Genomic DNA, 18,527 nt, shown 5'->3' on the forward strand with positions numbered 1-18,527 from the left:
ATGTAATTTCTGATTTGTGTAAATAGAATTGTTTCTAATTTGTTTGAGATGTACTGCAAAGTGAGACTTTTATTGAATCTTAATTTGTATGATCCTCTGTTTTTCTCATGATTATCATGTTGAACAATTTTTGCGTCATTAGTTTTCGTTACTTCCATTTATTTTCTTTGGTTGGTTAAGCTACATATATAAATTAGTGTTTTTGTTTGCGCTACGCGGCTAAAAGTTTAAAAAGTACTTTAGATAAGGTACTAAATTTTGAAAAGAAAAAAGTGAATTGAAATTGTTGGAAGTATAGTTGTTATAGAGATCGGTTGACAAATTAAATGAAAGGGCATAATTTGTAGCTATTTCTGTTTTACAATTGTTAGCCTCTCAATATACTCATGAAAGGATACTGTTTGTATATTTTCGTTTCTTTTTTAAAACTCCAAGCAAATATTTCTAAAATATTTATTCTACTATTTTGTTTTATACAAATATTTTAGTAGTTGTCCCTAAACGAGGAAGGTACTTATGCTGTGTGGTAGTAACTATTACAATAATTATGGTTGACACGTACATAAAAGTTAGAATAATTAGATTTACATAGTTTAGAAAGAAAAGTTTTAATTGAAAGGATGACGTCTCAAACAAATAACATAGTGCATTTTTTTTGACTTCATTCCTAAGAGGTAGTATTATGGATATTTAATAATGTTAATTGTATGTGTAATTTAATTTTTAATTTATAGCTCAATCAAATTTTTTTAGAATATATATATATATATATATATATATATATATATATATATATATATATATACACATTATGTAAATACTGATATGGGATATACGTACAACGCACATGCCCAGATACTAGCTAAGGAAACCTTAGTTAAGGAAAAAAGAGTGCAGCGCGTATCTTACTCCCCCTGATGAAAACATCATAAGATTGTGTCTGACAAAGAACTTTGGTAAAATGTGTTTTATTCTGTCGCCTTCAATGTATTCTTCTTCTAATTGAGATAAGCAAGCAGCATTGTCTTCTATATTAATGAAATCTTCTTTTTCAACGAAAAATCTCACATTTGTTGTGTGTTGAGTCACTTGCTTTATAAGTTGCTAATATCTTGGCATGACTTGAATCAATAATTGGCAGCCTTTGTAGAATATCATAATATGATAATACCCTCACATGCATAAATTGCTTAAAGAACGAACTTCAGCCATGCATTTACATAATCAATAAAACCTTGGCAATACTTGTTAGAATAAACAAATCTATATCAAAGATTTCCTTTGCAATATAATACTAATCGCATTCCAATATCTTCATATAGAGGTAAAACTATATCTCGCTCGCATATTATTATACTCATAGTTCTAGCAAGATACGTTAGTGCACCAATTGCAATAGACACAAAAATAATCATGTACGCCATAATTGTTCTAATCCACATAAGTATTTGTTGAAGCTTTATTTAATAAATTTCTTGGGAACCTTAATATACTTCAGAACAATTTAAATCCTTCAATTTACGCCTATCAAATGTATTGTCAGACCAAAATCTGAAATGACTGCATCCATCACAGGAGAACATGTCTCCATATAATCAATATCAGGATATATACAAACCTTCTTGTACCACACGTCGTCTTTATATGTATATTGACTTAACCTTTTTTTTTCCGCATAAAAATACATTTATACCTCCACTGACTTTAAACTTTCAAGTATTGGTACTATCCGTCCAACTTCATATTTTTCAGGTGAAATCAATTTTCATTGTGTATTTTTTATTTGGCCAATCATTTATCTTTCCAAATTTCATGACAGATTTAAGCTCAAGATCCTCGTCAATATTAATAATATTGAGCGCTACATTATATTAACAATATCGTCGACGATCATTTTATATCGGTTCTATTATTACCCAATAAAGACATAACTTATTAAGATCTCTTTATCTCATTATTTTCAGGTACCTGAACCTCTCCCATGAGGTCTTATGAAGTGTTATGTCGTGGTGCTCTTCTAGAGCACCAGCCTATTTATTATGACCATCTTGATCATTTGCTCCTCTTCTTCTTCAAGAAATTTTATCTTTGGAACCGATTAGTCTATTACGCTTTATGCGTGACATAGACTCAGTCCCATCATGGACTTTATTCTATTTGGAACATTAGCAGCTGAAATATGATATTTAGCTTTGGGTCGGCAAATGCGTCGGACAATATTTTACAAATGAATTATCACTTGAACTTCAAGTTCACTTTTTCTTGTACGGGGATCTAGATGTGCTCATAATAATTCATTCCATGTATTCCTTTTTCAGATGCCCATTTTCTCCCCATAATGTTGGGATCACCAACACATATCCCCAACCTTTTTCGAGAGACCTGTCACGGCCCAATTTCCCCTATAGACCGTGATGGCGCCCAACGTCGTCGCTAGGCAAGCCAACGGAGAACTAGCCGTGTATTTATTCCTTTTAATAATTTCAAAGTAGTTGATTTTTATTTTTAAGTAAATGAGAAGTGAAAAATTTAATAAGGTAAAGCGTAAACTAATAAAAGAGCAAATACAATAAAATAAATACTCAAAAGCCATAAAGTGTCTACTAGCATATTCCCAAGATCCGGTGTCATAAGTGTATGAGCAACTAGTAGAATATACAAAATATCTATGCTACTGTCTGAAATGAGATTGACAGAAAGTAAATACAAAATAGAGACTGTGGGTGCTGCAGAACGGACTCAGAAAGCAGCTCGCCACTATGCCTCGAGGGTAACGGGGGTGCGCGCCTAGATGATTGTCAGATGCACCCGCCTTAGATCCTGCACGTTTAGTGCAGAAGTGTTGCGTGAGTACATAAACAACATGTACTCAGTAAATATCCAGTCTAACCTCGAATAAGTACTGACGAGGGGTCGACATCGACACTTACTACGGGCCAATAATAAAATACAAAAATTATAAATAGGCATGGAATACAAGAATAATAATAATAATAACACAATAACCAGCAATAAATAAATGGTTCTTTAACTAATAGTCAATTTAAAAAGTCTCCAATTGACACATGCTAATTCCAACAACTTCAGGCCATTAAATAATTAAAACCTCTCAAGCTATAAAATAATATCAAGTGTAATCGGGCTGCGAGTACTATCATGCATGATTTATGCTAAGGTTGTACTGCCCGATCCAAAAATAATGTGTGCATTGCCGAGGGTCGAATGACACTGTCACGAACCAAAATTCCAACCTGTCGTGATGGCGCCTATCTCGATACTAGGCAAGCCGATAATCTCGATAAACCACGATTTCTCTGAAGTTTGAAAATAGAATAACTTAATACAATACAAAATTCCACATATACTGACATGAACACTCTCCAAAACCTGGTGTCACTGAGTACATGAGCATCTAATATGAATACAAGTCTAAAAAATATGGTCTATAATAGTCTGAGACCAAATACAGTAAACAAGGAGATAGAGAAGGAGAGACAAGGTCTGCGGAATACGGTAGCTACCTCAAAATATCCTGAAACTCAACTGTGCGAAATGATCAACACCCGCCATGTCCGGAAATATCTGGATCTGCACACGAAGTACAGGGTATAGTATGAGTACAACTAACTCAGCAAGTAACAATAATAACTAAGGAACTGAAGATAATGACGAGCTAAACAATTATAGTTCACTTTCAGTAATTCCAGCAAAGAATAGACATGTTTTCAAACCCGGCAGTTTAAATCAAATAAATTTTATACAGTTCAAGTTCATGTAATTCGGATATAAAATCTTTCAGAGATTTCACAACAATGACAGATAGCAACCAAGTGCAGCAACAAATGCAAAGCAAGTACAGCCTCTCAGGCAACAGTCACTCAACTCATCACAACAACTCAACCACTCGGCTCTCAGGCCTCAACACTCACACTCAATGGGTACCCGCGCTCACTGGGGGTATACAGACTCAGGAGGAGCTCCTACAGCCCAAGCGCCATAATCTGCATCGACAACTCACGTGCTGCACGGACAACTCCCGTGCTATAATATCCTGCACTGACAACTCACGTGCCATAATATCCTTACCTCACTGACAGGCCCTCGGCCTTACTCAGTCCTCAACCTCCCTAGTCTCCCGGGCTCCTAGAAATCACCAAGATCAGCCCAAACAAAGATAACATAATGCATCAACAAATATCAAGAAAGACTGAGGTATGATACGCAAGTAAAATCATGACTGAGCACAAGATAGCAATTAGCAAATAATTCAATAAGTATGTGACCTCTGTGGGTCCCAACAGTACTATCACATAGCCTAAGCATGATTTCTAACATGATTTACAGTCAAATTTCTTCAACACATAGAGAGCATATAGCTAACAACAAGTTATTCAACTTTACAGTTTCACGGGACGGACCAAGTCACAATCCCCTCGGTGCACGCCCACACTCCCGTCACCTAGCATGTGCGTCACCTCCAAAATATTCACATGACACAAAATTCTGGGGTTTCATACCCTCAGGACCAGATTTATAATTGTTACTTACCTCAAGCCATGAAATTCTTATTCTGCAATGCCCTTTCCTAGTGAATTGGCCTCCCGACGCCTCGAATCTATCCATAAATAATTCGTTTCAGTCAATAAAATTTATTGAAATTAATTCCATAAGAAAATGCTAATTTTCAATAAAAATCTGTATTTTTGCTCAAAAATCGCCTGTGAGGCCCACGTCTCGAAACCCGACAAAAATTACAAAATCCGAAAGCTCATTCAACCATGAGTCTACCCATACTAATTTTACCAAAATCCGACCTCAACTCAACCCTCAAATCTATAAATTTTATTTCCAAATTTTTAAGTTTCAATCTCCGATTTACACCTCAAAATCATGTAATCTAGTCGGATTATTCGATGATAATTCAATTTTATGGTGTAGAAATAATCACAAGGGACTTACCTCAAGTTTTCCTTGAAAATCTATCAAACATCGCCTCTCCTCAAGCACCAATTTGTCAAAAATGGCGAATAGGACGAAGTCCCTATTTTATAATACTGCCTAGACAGCCTCGGTTCTGCCTCGATCTTGGCCTTCGATCGAGGTCCTCGATCCTAGGCCTCGATCATGGGCCTCGATTATGGCTCTCGACCCTGGCCTTCGATCATGTCTTCGACCCTGGCCTTCGATCATGTCTTCGACCCTGGTCTTCGATCGTGGCCCTCGACCATGTGCTCGATCGTGGCTGCGATTCTGATCCTCGATCCTGCCTTCGATCGTGGGCCTCGACCCTGGGCTCGATCGTGGCTCGATTTTGGGCTCGAATTTGGCAGAAGAAATTTCTAGCAGAAGGAAATTGCAGCAGTTGTTGTAGTTCAATTTTTGATCCGTTAGCCATCCAAAACTCACCCGAGGCCCTCGGGACCTCAACCAAATATACCAACAAGTCCTAAAACATCATACAAACTTAGTAGAATCCTCAAATCACCTCAAACAATGCTAAAACCATGAATTACACCCCAATTCAAGTCTATTGAACTTTGAAATTTCTAATTTCTACAAATGACTCTGAAACCTGTCAAATCACATCCGATTGACCTCAAATTTTGCACACAAGTCATAAATGACATAACGGAGGTATTCAAATTTTCAGCATTGGATTCTGACCCTGATATAAAAAAGTCAATCCCCCGGTCAATCTTTCCAAAAATTTAACTTTCGGCATTTCAAGCCTAATTCCACTACAGACCTCCAAATAATTTTCCGGACATGCTCCTAAGTCCAAAATCACCATACAGAGCTATTGGAATCATCAAAATTCAAATCCGAGGTCGTTTACACATAAGTCCATATTCTGTCCATTTTTCTAACTTAAATTTTTTAATTATGAGACTAAGTGTCTCATTTCACTCCGAATTCCTTCCGGACCCGAATCAACTACCCCGGTAAGTCATAAAATAACTATAAAGCATAAATTGAGCAGTAAATGGGGGAACAGGGTTATTATACTCAAAAAGACTGACCGGGTCGTTACATTCTCCCCCTTTTAAACAAACATTCGTTCTCGAATGGGTTTAGAACAATACTTGAAGTCTCAAATAAGTGTGGATATTTGCTCCGTATCTCCTGCTCAATCTCCCAAGTAGCTTCTCCGGATGGCTGGCCTCTTCACTGCACCTTCACTGATGCTATGCTCTTTGACCTCAACTTTCTATCCTGTCGGTCTAAAATAGCCACCGACTCCACATCATAAGTCAAATTACTGCCCAGCTGTACTGTACTGAAATCCAGAATATGAGACGGATCCCCGACATACTTTCGGAGCATGGATACATGGAACACTGGATGAACACCTGATAGACTAGGTGGCAAATCAAGTTCATAAGCCACCTCCTCAATTTTCTTAAGTATCTCAAAAGGCCCAATATACCGAGAGCTCAACTTTCCCTTCTTCCCGAACCTCAACACACTCTTCATGGATGAAATCTTGAGCAGAACCTTCTCCCCACCCATGTGAACAACATCACAAACCTTCCTGTCGGCATAACTCTTCTGTCTAGACTGTGCTGTGCGAGGCCGTTCCTAAATTACTTTGACCTTCTCTAAAGCATCCTGAACCAAGTCATTACCCAATAGTCTAACCTCACCTGGCTCAAACGAACCCACCGGAGACCGACACCGTCTCCTATATAAAGCTTCATATGGAGCCATCTGAATGCTTGACTGGTAGCTATTATTGTAAGCAAACTCCGCGAGTGGCAGAAATTGATCCCAAGAACCCCCAAAATCAATGACACAAGCACGTAGCATATCTTCCAATATCTGAATAGTGTGCTCGGACTGTCCATCCATCTGAAGGTGAGATGTTGTACTCAACTGAACCTGTGTGCCCAATTCTCGCTGCACTGCCCTCCAAAACTGTGAGGTAAACTGCGTACCCCGATCTGAAATAATGGACACCGGCACACCGTGTAGGCGAACAATCTCGCGAATATAAATCCCAGCCAACCGCTCCGAAGAATAATTAGTACCAACTGGAATAAAATGTGTGGACTTGGTTAGCCGATCTACAATCACCCAGACAACATCAAACTTCCTCAAGGTCCGTGGGAGTCCAACTATGAAGTCCATGATAATACGCTCCCACTTCCACTCCGGAATTTCAAGTCTCTGAAGCAACCCGCCCGGTCTCTAATGTTCGTACTTTACCTATTAAGAATTTAAACACTGAGATACAAACCCAACTATATCTTTCTTCATCCGACTCCACCAATAGTGCTGCCTCAAATCCTGATACATCTTCGGGTGCCTGGATGAATAGAGTACCGCGAACTATGAGCTTCCTGGAGAATTAGCTCATGCAAACCATCTACATTAGGCACACATAACCTGCCCTACATCCGTAATACACCGTCATATCCAATGGTGACTTCCTTGGCATCACCGTGCTGAACCGTGTCCTTAAGGACAAGCAGATGTGGATCATCATACTGGCACTCTCTGATGCGACATATAAAGAAGATCGAGAAGCCACACAGGCCAAAACTCGATTCGGCTCGGAAACATCCAATCTAACAAACTGATTAGCCAAGGCCTGAACATCCAAGGCTAAAGTCCTCTCTACTACCGATAAGTATGCTAAGCTACCAAACTCTCCGCCTTACGACTCAAGGCATCGGCCACCACATTGGCCTTTCCGGGATGATAAAGAATGGTGATATCATAATCCTTAAGCAACTCCAACCACCTTCGCTGCCGCAAGTTAAGATCTTTCTGTTTAAATAAATGTTGTAGACTTCGATGATCGGTATATACCTCACATTGGACACCGTACAAGTAATGCTGCCAAATTTTCAAAGCATGAATAATAGCTGCTAACTGAAATTGTGGACTGGATAATTCTTCTCATGTACCTTTAACTGTCTGGACGCATAGGCAATCACCCTACCGTCTTGCATCAGCACTGCGCCGAGACCAATACGCGATGCGTCACAATACACAGTATAAGACTCTGAACCTGTAGGCAACACCAATACTGGAGCTGTAGTGAAAGTTATCTTGAGCTTCTAAAAGTTCTTCTCACATTCATCCGACCACCTGAACGGAACACCTTTCTGGGTCAACTTAGTCATAGGCGATGCAATAGACGAGAAACCCTCCACGAAGAGACGATAATAACCGGCCAAGACGAAAAAACTCCGAATCTCAGTAGCTGAAGATGTTCTAGGCCAATTCTGAACTGCCTCTATTTTCTTCTGATCCACCTTAATTCCTTCACTGGACACTATATGTCCCAAGAATGCCACCGAACTAAGCCAGAACTCACACTTATAGAATTTGGCATAAAGTTTCTCCTCCCTCAGCCTCTGTAATACAATACCTAAGTGTTGTGCATGCTCCTTCTGGCTACGTGAGTACACCAGAATATCATCAATAAATACTACGACAAATAAATCAAGATATGGCTTAAATACATTATTCATCAAATACATAAATGCTGCTGGGCATTTGTTAGCCCAAAAGATATCACAAGAAATTCATAGTGGCCATAACGAGTTCTGAATGCCGTCTTCAGAATATCCGAATCCCGAATTTTCAACTGGTGATACCCAGATCTCAAATCAATTTTGGAGAACACCCTCGCTCCCTGAAGCTGGTCAAATAAGTCATTAATACGCGGCAATGGATATTTATTCTTGATTGTAACTTTGTCCAACTGCCTATAATCAATGCACATCCGCATAGTACCATCTTTATTTTTCACAAACAGAACTGGTGCACCCAAAGGTGACACACTAGGCCTAATAAACCCTTTTTCAAGGAGTTCCTAAAGTTGCACTTTCAATTCTTTTAACTCAGCGGGTGCCATACGATACGAAGGAATAGAAATAGGCTGAGTGCCCTGCACCAAGTCAATACCAAAATTAATATCCCTGTCGGGTGGCATACCCAGCAGGTCTGCAGGAAATACATCCGAAAAGTCTCGCACGACCGGCACTGAATCAATAATAGGAGTATCTGTATCAACATCTCTCACAAAGGCCAAATATGATAGACATCCCTTTCGAACCATGCGTTGGGCCTTCAAATAAGAAATTACCCTGCTAGGAACACAATCTAGAGAACCTCTCCATTCACCCTTTGGCAACCCCGGCATCGTCAACGTCACGATTTTCACATGACAATCCAGAATAGCATGACATGGAGACAACCAATCCATACCCAGGATTACATCGAAATCAACCATACCGAGTAATAAGAGATCAACTCTAGTCTCCAGTTCCCCAATACGAAGTGCAGGGTGTAGTATGAGTATAACCAACTCAGCAAGTAACAATAATAACTAAGGAACTGAAGATAATGACGAGCTACACAGTTATAGTTCACTTTCAGTAATTCCAGCAAAGAATAGACATGCTTTCAAATCCGGCAGTTTAAGTCAAATAAATTTTATACAGTTCAAGTTCATGTAATCCGGATATAAAATCTTTCAGAGATTTCACAACAATGACAGATAGCAACCAAGTGCAGCAACAAATGCAAAGCAAGTACAGCCTCTCAGGCAACAGTCACTCAACTCATCACAACAACTCAACCACTCGGCTCTCAGGCCTCAACACTCACACTCAATGGGTACCCGCGCTCACTGGGGGTATACAGACTCAGGAGGGGCTCCTACAGCCCAAGCGCTATAATATGCACGGACAACTCACGTGCTGCACAGATAACTCACACGCTATAATATCCTGCACGGATAACTCACGTGCCATAATATCCTTACCTCACCGACAGGCCCTCGACCTTTCTCAGTCCACAACCTCCCTAGTCTCTCGGGCTCTCAGAAATCACAAAGATTAACCCAAACAAAGATAACATAATGCATCAATAAATATCAAGAAAGACTGAGGTATGATACGCAAGTAAAATCATGGTTGAGCACAAAATAGCAATTAGCAAATAATTCAACAAGTATGTGACCTCTGTGGGTCCCAACAGTACTATCACATAGACTAAGCATGATTTCTAACATGATTTATAGTCAAATTTCTTCAACACATAGAGAGCATAGAGCTAACAACAAGTTATTCAACTTTACAGTTTCACGAGACGGACCAAGTCACAATCTCCTCGGTGCACGCCCACACGTCTAATCACCTAGCATGTGCGTCACCTCCAAAATATTCACATGACACAAAATTCTGGGGTTTCATACCCTCAGGACCAGATTTATAACTGCTACTTACCTCAAGCCATGAAATTCTTATTCTGCAATGCCCTTTCCTAGTGAATTGGCCTCCAAACGCCTCGAATCTAGCCATAAATAATTCGTTTCAGTCAATAAAATTCGTTGAAATTAATTCCATAAGAAAATGCTAATTTTCCATAAAAATCCAAATTTTTGATCAAAAATTGCCCGTGGGGCTCACATCTTGGAACCCGACAAAAGTTACAAAATCCGAAAGCCCATTCAACCACGAGTCTACCCATACTAATTTTACCAAAATCTGACCTTAACTCGAACCTTAAATCTACAAATCTTATTTCCAAATTTCTAAGTTTCAATTTCCGATTTACACCTCAAAATCATGTAATCTAGTCGGACTATTCGATGATAATTCAATATTATGGAGTATAAATGATCACAAGGGACTTACCTCAAGTTTTTCTTGAAAATCTATCAAAAATCGCCTCTCCTCAAGCTCCAATTTGTTAAAAATGGCGAATGGGACAAAGCCCGTATTTTATAATGCTACCCAGACAGCCTCGGTTCTACCTCGATCTTGGCCTTCGATCTTGGCCTTCGATCGAGGTCCTCGATCCTGGGCCTCGATCCTAGGCCTCGATTATGTCTCTTGACCCTGGCCTTCGATCATGTCTTTGACCCTGGTCTTCGACCCTAGCCTTCGATCATGTCTTCGACCCTGGTCTTCGATCGTGGCCCTCGACCCTGTGCTCGATCGTGGCTTCGATCCTGATCCTCGACCCTGCTTTCGATCGTGGCCCTCGACTCTGGGCTCTATCTTGGCTCGATTTTGGGCTCAAATTTGGCAGAAGAAATTTCCAGCAGAAGGAAATTGCAGCAGTTGTTGTAGTTCAATTTTTGATCCGTTAACCATCCAAAACTCACCCGAGGCTCTCGGGACCTCAACCAAATATACCAACAAGTCCTAAAACATCATACGAACATAGTAGAATCCTCAAATCACCTCAAACAATGCTAAAATCATGAATTACACCCCAATTCAAGCCTATTGAACTTCAAAATTTTTAATTTCTATAAATGACTCCGGAACCTGTCAAATCACGTTCGATTGACCTTAATTTTTGCACACAAGTCATAAATGACATAACGGAGGTATTCAAATTTTCAGAGTCGGATTCCGACCCCGATATCAAAAAGTCAACCCCCTGGTCAAACTTCTCAAAAATTCAACTTTCGGCATTTCAAGCCTAATTCCACTACGGACCTCCAAATAATTTTTTGGACACGCTCCTAAGTCTAAAATCACCATACGCAGCTATTGGAATCATCAAAATTCAAATCCGAGGTCGTTTACATATAGGTCCATATCCGGTCCATTTTTCTAACTTAAAATTTTTAATTATGAGACTAAGTATCTCATTTCACTCTGAATTTTTTTCGGACCCGAACCAACTACCCCGGTAAGTTATAAAATAACTATAAATCATAAATTGAGCAGTAAATAGGGGAACGGGATTATAATACACAAAAAGAGCGGCCGGGTCGTTACAGACACGAACCATAGATGCATCTATTGTACTCTCGAGGCGAACGACCCGATCCCATAAAAGTAGAGAAGTTTACCTCGCTCGCGGAAGTACTTGCGACGCGAGAGGACATGTATTTCTCAAAGATATTATGTATTCCTTAATTCTTCCAAAAATAAGAAATCTAAATAGAAAATTTGCAACTTTAAAATTTGTAGTCTCAACTCTATTCAAGACAGTTAATATGCATAATAAACACAATAGTACAATTTAAGCATGATGTGGATCTAAGATTACCCGGGCATATCATGGAATATAGCTACGCACGGACTCTCGTCACCTCGTGCGTACGTAGCTCCCCACACAAGTAATACACAACAAAGGTACACCTAAGGAGATGAGTTCCCTCTTACAAGGTTAGGCAAGAGACTTACCTCGTTCTCAAGCTCACTTTCGGTCTACAAATCCACTCTAAAGCCTCAAATTGGTGCCAATCAATCCGAAACTAGCCAAATATTATATACATTAGTCAATGCACACTCACAAGTTCATAATTTAGCCATTTGAGAAATAACCTAACCCAAATTGGAAGATCCCTAAAATTTACCCCCGGACCCAGGTGCCCGAATTCCTAAAATTTTCTAGGATAAATGTTACCCATAAGCTCACGAACTTAAACATAGAATTTTTACCCAATTCCATAATCATTTTCATAGTTAAATCCATTTTTATCAAAACCTAGGGTTTTCAACTATACCCACAATTTCTACAATTTATATGTTAAGAATCTACTCAAAATGCATGTATTTAACTCATCTTGTATAGAAATTACTTACCTCAAAATGCTAGGTGAAAACCCATCTTCAAAGAGCTCTAAAATAGTCCAAGAAGTGAAAGAAATGAACCAAAAAGCCTAAGTGTCGACATTAAATGAACCTCACTGCCTTCTGTGGTTTCGCACTTGCGGAAGTTTTGCCGCTTTTGCAAGGCCGCTTCTACGGGAAAATCTCCGCTCCTGCGGAACATGTACGAACCAGCACCGGTCGCACCTGCGAACCCGCTTCTGCGGCTCGCCTCGCGCACTTACGACCTACGCCATGCTGCCTCCCTTCGCATCTGCGACTCCTCCTTCACAGAAGCGAGTCCACTTCTGCGGACTCTAGCCAGCCCACTCCCCAGCCGCTTCTGCGCACGATGGCTCGCACCTGCAGCTAGTCTCTCGCAGGTGCGAACGCACCAGAACTATTGCTGCTTCAGCAGTGCTCCCAAGTCCAAACAAGTTCTGCACATCGCCCGAATAGCACCTGAATCCCCCGAGGCCCCGCCCAAACATACCAACATATTCATAAACATAAAACAGACTCACTCAAACCCTTAGAATGCGTAAAACAACATCAAAATAAAGAATCAAATCCCAAACCAAATCAAATCAACTAATGGACTTCAAGTTCTTCCAATTTACTCCAAATGCGCCGAAATACACCTAAACTTCTCGGAATGATGTCAAATTTTGCGTACATGTCATAAATCATCATACGGAACTATTCCCAGGCTCGGAATCCCAAATGAACTTCGATAATATCAAAATCTACTCCAAACCAAATTTAAAAAACTTGAAAACCTTCAATGCTCCAACTTTCAACAGCATGCGCCGAAACGCTCCCGGTTCATCCGAAAATCGATCCGAATATACGCCTAAGTCCAAAATCATCATACGAACCTATTTGGATCGTAAAATCCATATTCCGAAGTCATTTACTCAAAACGTTGACTAAAGTCAAACTTAACCATTTTAAGCCAATATTAAGGAACTAAGTGTTCCGATTTCAACATGAACCCTTCCAAACCCGAACTAACCATCCCCGCAAGTCACAAGACATTAAAATTATATACGAGGAGTCTTAATTAAGGGAAAGGGGATCTAGAAAGCAAAACGATCGATCAGGTCATTACAGGACTCATCTTTGTGCATTATGGTGGAATAAGTAAATCATATAGCACATCTATATTATTACTTGTTGTCTAGATGCGTATAAGTGTTGCTGTATATTAAATAATATACCTCATACCAAATTTCTATTTGGGAGTTTTGTTCTCATTACCAATGATTTAGCTATAATTGGAGGCATATAATTTTTACTAAACCAACTTGGATTTAAACCAGCGTTATCAAGATAAATAATCATAATTTATATTCTGAAACTGTGCTCTAATAATTTAAGCAATCAACCTTGCAAAATTCAAATTACAAGTTGATAACAAACGCACATGTGATCATACAATAGATGCATCTATTAAAATCATAGAATAGTAGACGGTCCACATGACAGGTGACTAGGCCATATATATATATCACCTTTTATTCATTCCAGAAATCAAGGGATTCAATTCCAATCTTAGCTGGTATATCATAAGAATAAGCAGCACAAGAGAATTCTTGAAGAATCTTCTATTTCTTCAATATATGCCAATGTAAATTCTCAATTAATTTTCGCATCATAATTGAACCGGGATGACCAACTAGTCATGCCAACTGATATTTATTTTAGTAAACATCTAATTTACTATGGCATATGATTCTATCATCATGCTTATACATGTGTAGTACAAATAGACAAAAAGTCGGGTAACCTTTTATATTTATCCGGTATGATTATAGTAATATGAAGATATTCAATATTCCTTTCATTTATAGTCTCAAATGCGAATCACTTTGGCTAATATATATAAAACTCAAAAAGTTTTTTTTGAGACTTACTACAATATCAATGTCAATAACAATTTCATTCATACAAATAGTAACAAATTAATTCTTTCGGAGCTCTTAATTAATTTTGTACTACAAGATCTTTTGTCATACCATCCATATGGTGAATGTCTCCTTCACGGAGAAAATCATATCATAATAATTTTCATGGACAAAATCATCATAAGTAAAATCATTTCTTGCTTTAATTTTGCCTTTAATAATTTTTTATAAGGCATGGCAAAATATTTTTGGCGTACCACATGTACACGACTAATGACATATTTATGTAACCACACTGTAATATTCATTATCTTTATTTCTTTCAAATATCCCTTAGAGATGAGTTATGTGGTATTAATCAAATTATGCATTGCATGTCTTTATTCATTACTTTTATCATATTATTGCCACATCCACCTTCAGGAAATTTCAGCTATAAATTAGCTAAGGATTTTCATATATTATATAAATTATTGGGGCTTCATACTTATAATATAGTATGATATATTTTTTTGAAGGCTTATACAAAATATATATGTTCTATACATCTTTAGGAAAACTTACATATTCTTTTATATATAATTATAAAAAATACGCATGTGCATATTTGAAAGTGGGATTAGGCACATCTCCTTAGAGTATTTGAGAACTCTTTGTTGTGGTTGATTGGGCATTATAGTTTTTTTTTGTGATTAGAGGGGAAGATGAGTTAGGTTTTGCAGGTAAGTTTATTGATGAAAGCTTTATTTCCAAATTCCTGATTGGCATCATTTTTATATATACTAGTCTTAAGATACGTCCGTTGGGCGTGTACCTATCTAAATGAGTAAAAAAAATTAAAGATCGTTCAAATGTTATATTAAAAATTATTTTTTGGTGCTAATATTTGAGTTATTATAAATAAAAGTATAAGTTCCTAAAAAATAAGAAATATTGATCCTATATATCTAATTCAATAAAGGAAAAAGCTGCCACGTAGAAGTCCTCAATCATCCATTAGGACTCGTTTGGTACGAGGGATAAGGGATAATAATTTTATAATTAAATTTGAGATGAGTTTACCTCACGTTTAGTTAGGATAAAATCGCGGTATAATTAATCGTGGATTTGTTATCTGGAGATTGTAGTAATTTTTTATTCCTATGGGAGAGTAAGATAACAATTCCAGAATAATTAATTTTGGAAGAATCTGAGATAACTTGTTTCCAACCAAACAACCCCTTGTTTTCAACATAAGAGTATATGGACATCACTAAGGCCTCATTTATTTTTTTAAAATTAAGACGTCTGAATCTGAATACACATCTGAATATCAAGATGTGCATTAAGATTAAGACATATGAATCTGAATACACATCTAATTATTAAGATATGTATGAAGATCTAAAAATTAATAGATTAACATTGTTTGATTTTTAACATCTGAATGTATAAAAATTATCTTTATTTGAAAATTAATAAATATAAAATTCAAATAAAATACTAATTAATCTAATATTCTATCAATATATATATATATATATATATATATATATATATATATATATATATATATATATATATATATATATATATATATATACACACACACACACACACACACACACACACACACACACACACACACACGCTGGTGGTGGTTTTAGTTGATGGTGGTGGTTCTAGGTGGTAGCTAGTGGTAATTGGTAGTGATGACGATTATGGTTGAGGATGATGGTGGTTGTGGTAATAATTAATAATGGTGGGGTGGTTGTGGTAATGATTGAGGAAGGTGGTGGTAGTTTATAACGGTGACAGTGCTGGCTATAGTTGTTGATGGTGATGGGTGATTAGTTATGGCAGTTGAGGTGGATGAGTTTGCGGTTGTTATTGAGAATGATGGTGGCGGGGGTAGTGGGGATGGCAGGTAGTTTTTGTCGATAATAGTGGCGGCTATGATTGAGGATGATGATGGTTGTAGTGGTGGTTAAGTATGGAGATGGTGGGTGGCATGGTGATAGTTGATAATGGTAGGAGGTTGTGGCAATTAATAATGAATGTGGATAATAGCATCTTAATAAAATTAAGTCTTTGTTATGGGTGTAGGAATATAAATTTTATTGGAATTAAATCCGTAAAATAATTTGGATTATATTTTAAATTCAAGATATATTAGTTCAAATAAATTTATTGGGCTAATATAATTGGATTAGTTATATAAGTCCAATATATATGGATTAAATAAATAAGTCCTAATCCATTGGGTTAGCCCAGTTAATTGGGCTAAAGTGATGAGCCCACTTCATTAAGCCCAAGATATCATCTTCTTAGAGTCCCATTTTGGTGCCACGTGTCAAATGACGTGGCGCGCCAAGTCAAACGAAAGAGCCAATGGGATCATGCCACGTGTCAAAATGACAAGGCATGCCAAGCCAAATTAAATGGCCAATGAAATCGTGCCACGTGTGCAAGTGACATGTTCTGGCCAATCAAATACGTCCATGTCACACTTCAATTTGATTGGTCGGAAAGAGTTTGGTCTTATCATAACTCTTTTCTCCCACAACTATAAATAGGGGTCTTCATAACCCAGAAAAAATACCATAAGTTATAACAAGAAGCAAGAAAGAGCTCGTGGATCAAACACTACAAATTCCTCCATTAGTTTCTAGCTTCAAGCAATCAAATTCAAGTTCAACAAATCAAGTTCAAGCTCAAGAACGAAGAGGAAATCAAGATTCAAGGAGTACGAGTTCAAATTAAAGTTCGTGCTAGTTGAATTCAAGATCATCGTTCGCGACAACAAACTACATATTCAAGATCAAGCTCAAAGGCCATTGGATTTATTTACTATTGAAAAGAAAAATCAGAGGATTCATAGAGATTGTACACTCAAATTATTTGAAATCAAATACTATGATTGTTGCGATATTTTCGGTCTTGATTTTATTTTCTCGACGCAATTTATTATCCACAAATTTTGGCACACCCAGTGGGACAATCTCTACCTCTCATCTCAACTTTTCAATCACCAAAGTTCAAGAACATTGAAATGGCTTCAAATAAAATCAACTCCAGTTCAATTTCCACCAAGGCTGCTAATTTCAGGTTCTATGCTGATGTGGAAAGCATCCTCGATGTTACTTCTGGAAGCTTTGGACCAGTTACGAGGAGCGAAGCAAGCTCGTTAGGACAACAATCACCCCAAATGTCGTCCGCATCAACCCCTATTTTCGGATCTTCATTCTCAAAAGGAGTAAGATCTTCCACAAACGCACCCGAAGGAGGAAGCAATGTTGCTGAAAAGATCAAAAAAACTCTTGCTCTGCTTGACCTCTCCGGATCCAAGCACTCTGCTGTGAAGGAAAGCGATGATGCTTCAAGTGATGGATCCTCCCCACTTACACCACATAGCGTGAGCCAATCGAGGATCAATTTGTGTGATAATCCATGCTACTCTCCATCGTCCACGACAATCATGCAAGCCATGGTGACAAACACTTCATCTGTGGAGGAGCATTTGGCAAACTTGACGGAAGCAATCGCTGGCTTGACCAAGTGCATGCAAAATCAAGATGCTAGAATCGACAAGCTAACAGATAGGGTAGGAATCTTGATGGAAGAAGAATCCACCCACGCACCTGGCAAGCTCCTAGAAGTTCCAGAGAGTGATTCTCCCCCAAGAGAAGTAGCATCTACTAAGGCTATCCCTGTCTCATCCGAAGGGATGATTCCAATCGATCAACCGAAGGAGTTCATTAAAGGAACCATTACGAACAAGTATGAAGTTGCTGCCAAGTCCTCCCTTACATACGCAAAGTCGTACACTGCAAGGATCGATATGTTGAAGATGCCTGTTGTCTACCAACCTCCAAAGTTTCAATAGTTTGATGGTAAAGGCAATCCAAAGTAACATATGGCGCACTTTGTTGAGACATGCAACAACGCTGGGATTTTTGGAGATTACCTCGTCAAACAATTTTTCCGCTCGCTAAAAGGAAATGTTTTTGATTGGAATACAAACCTCGAGGCAGGATCTATTGATAGCTGGGATCGACTAGAGCAAGAGTTC

The sequence above is a fragment of the Nicotiana tabacum genome, chromosome 19 (assembly GCF_000715075.1).
Source record: "Nicotiana tabacum cultivar K326 chromosome 19, ASM71507v2, whole genome shotgun sequence".
In the NCBI taxonomy this organism is placed as follows: domain Eukaryota; kingdom Viridiplantae; phylum Streptophyta; class Magnoliopsida; order Solanales; family Solanaceae; genus Nicotiana; species Nicotiana tabacum.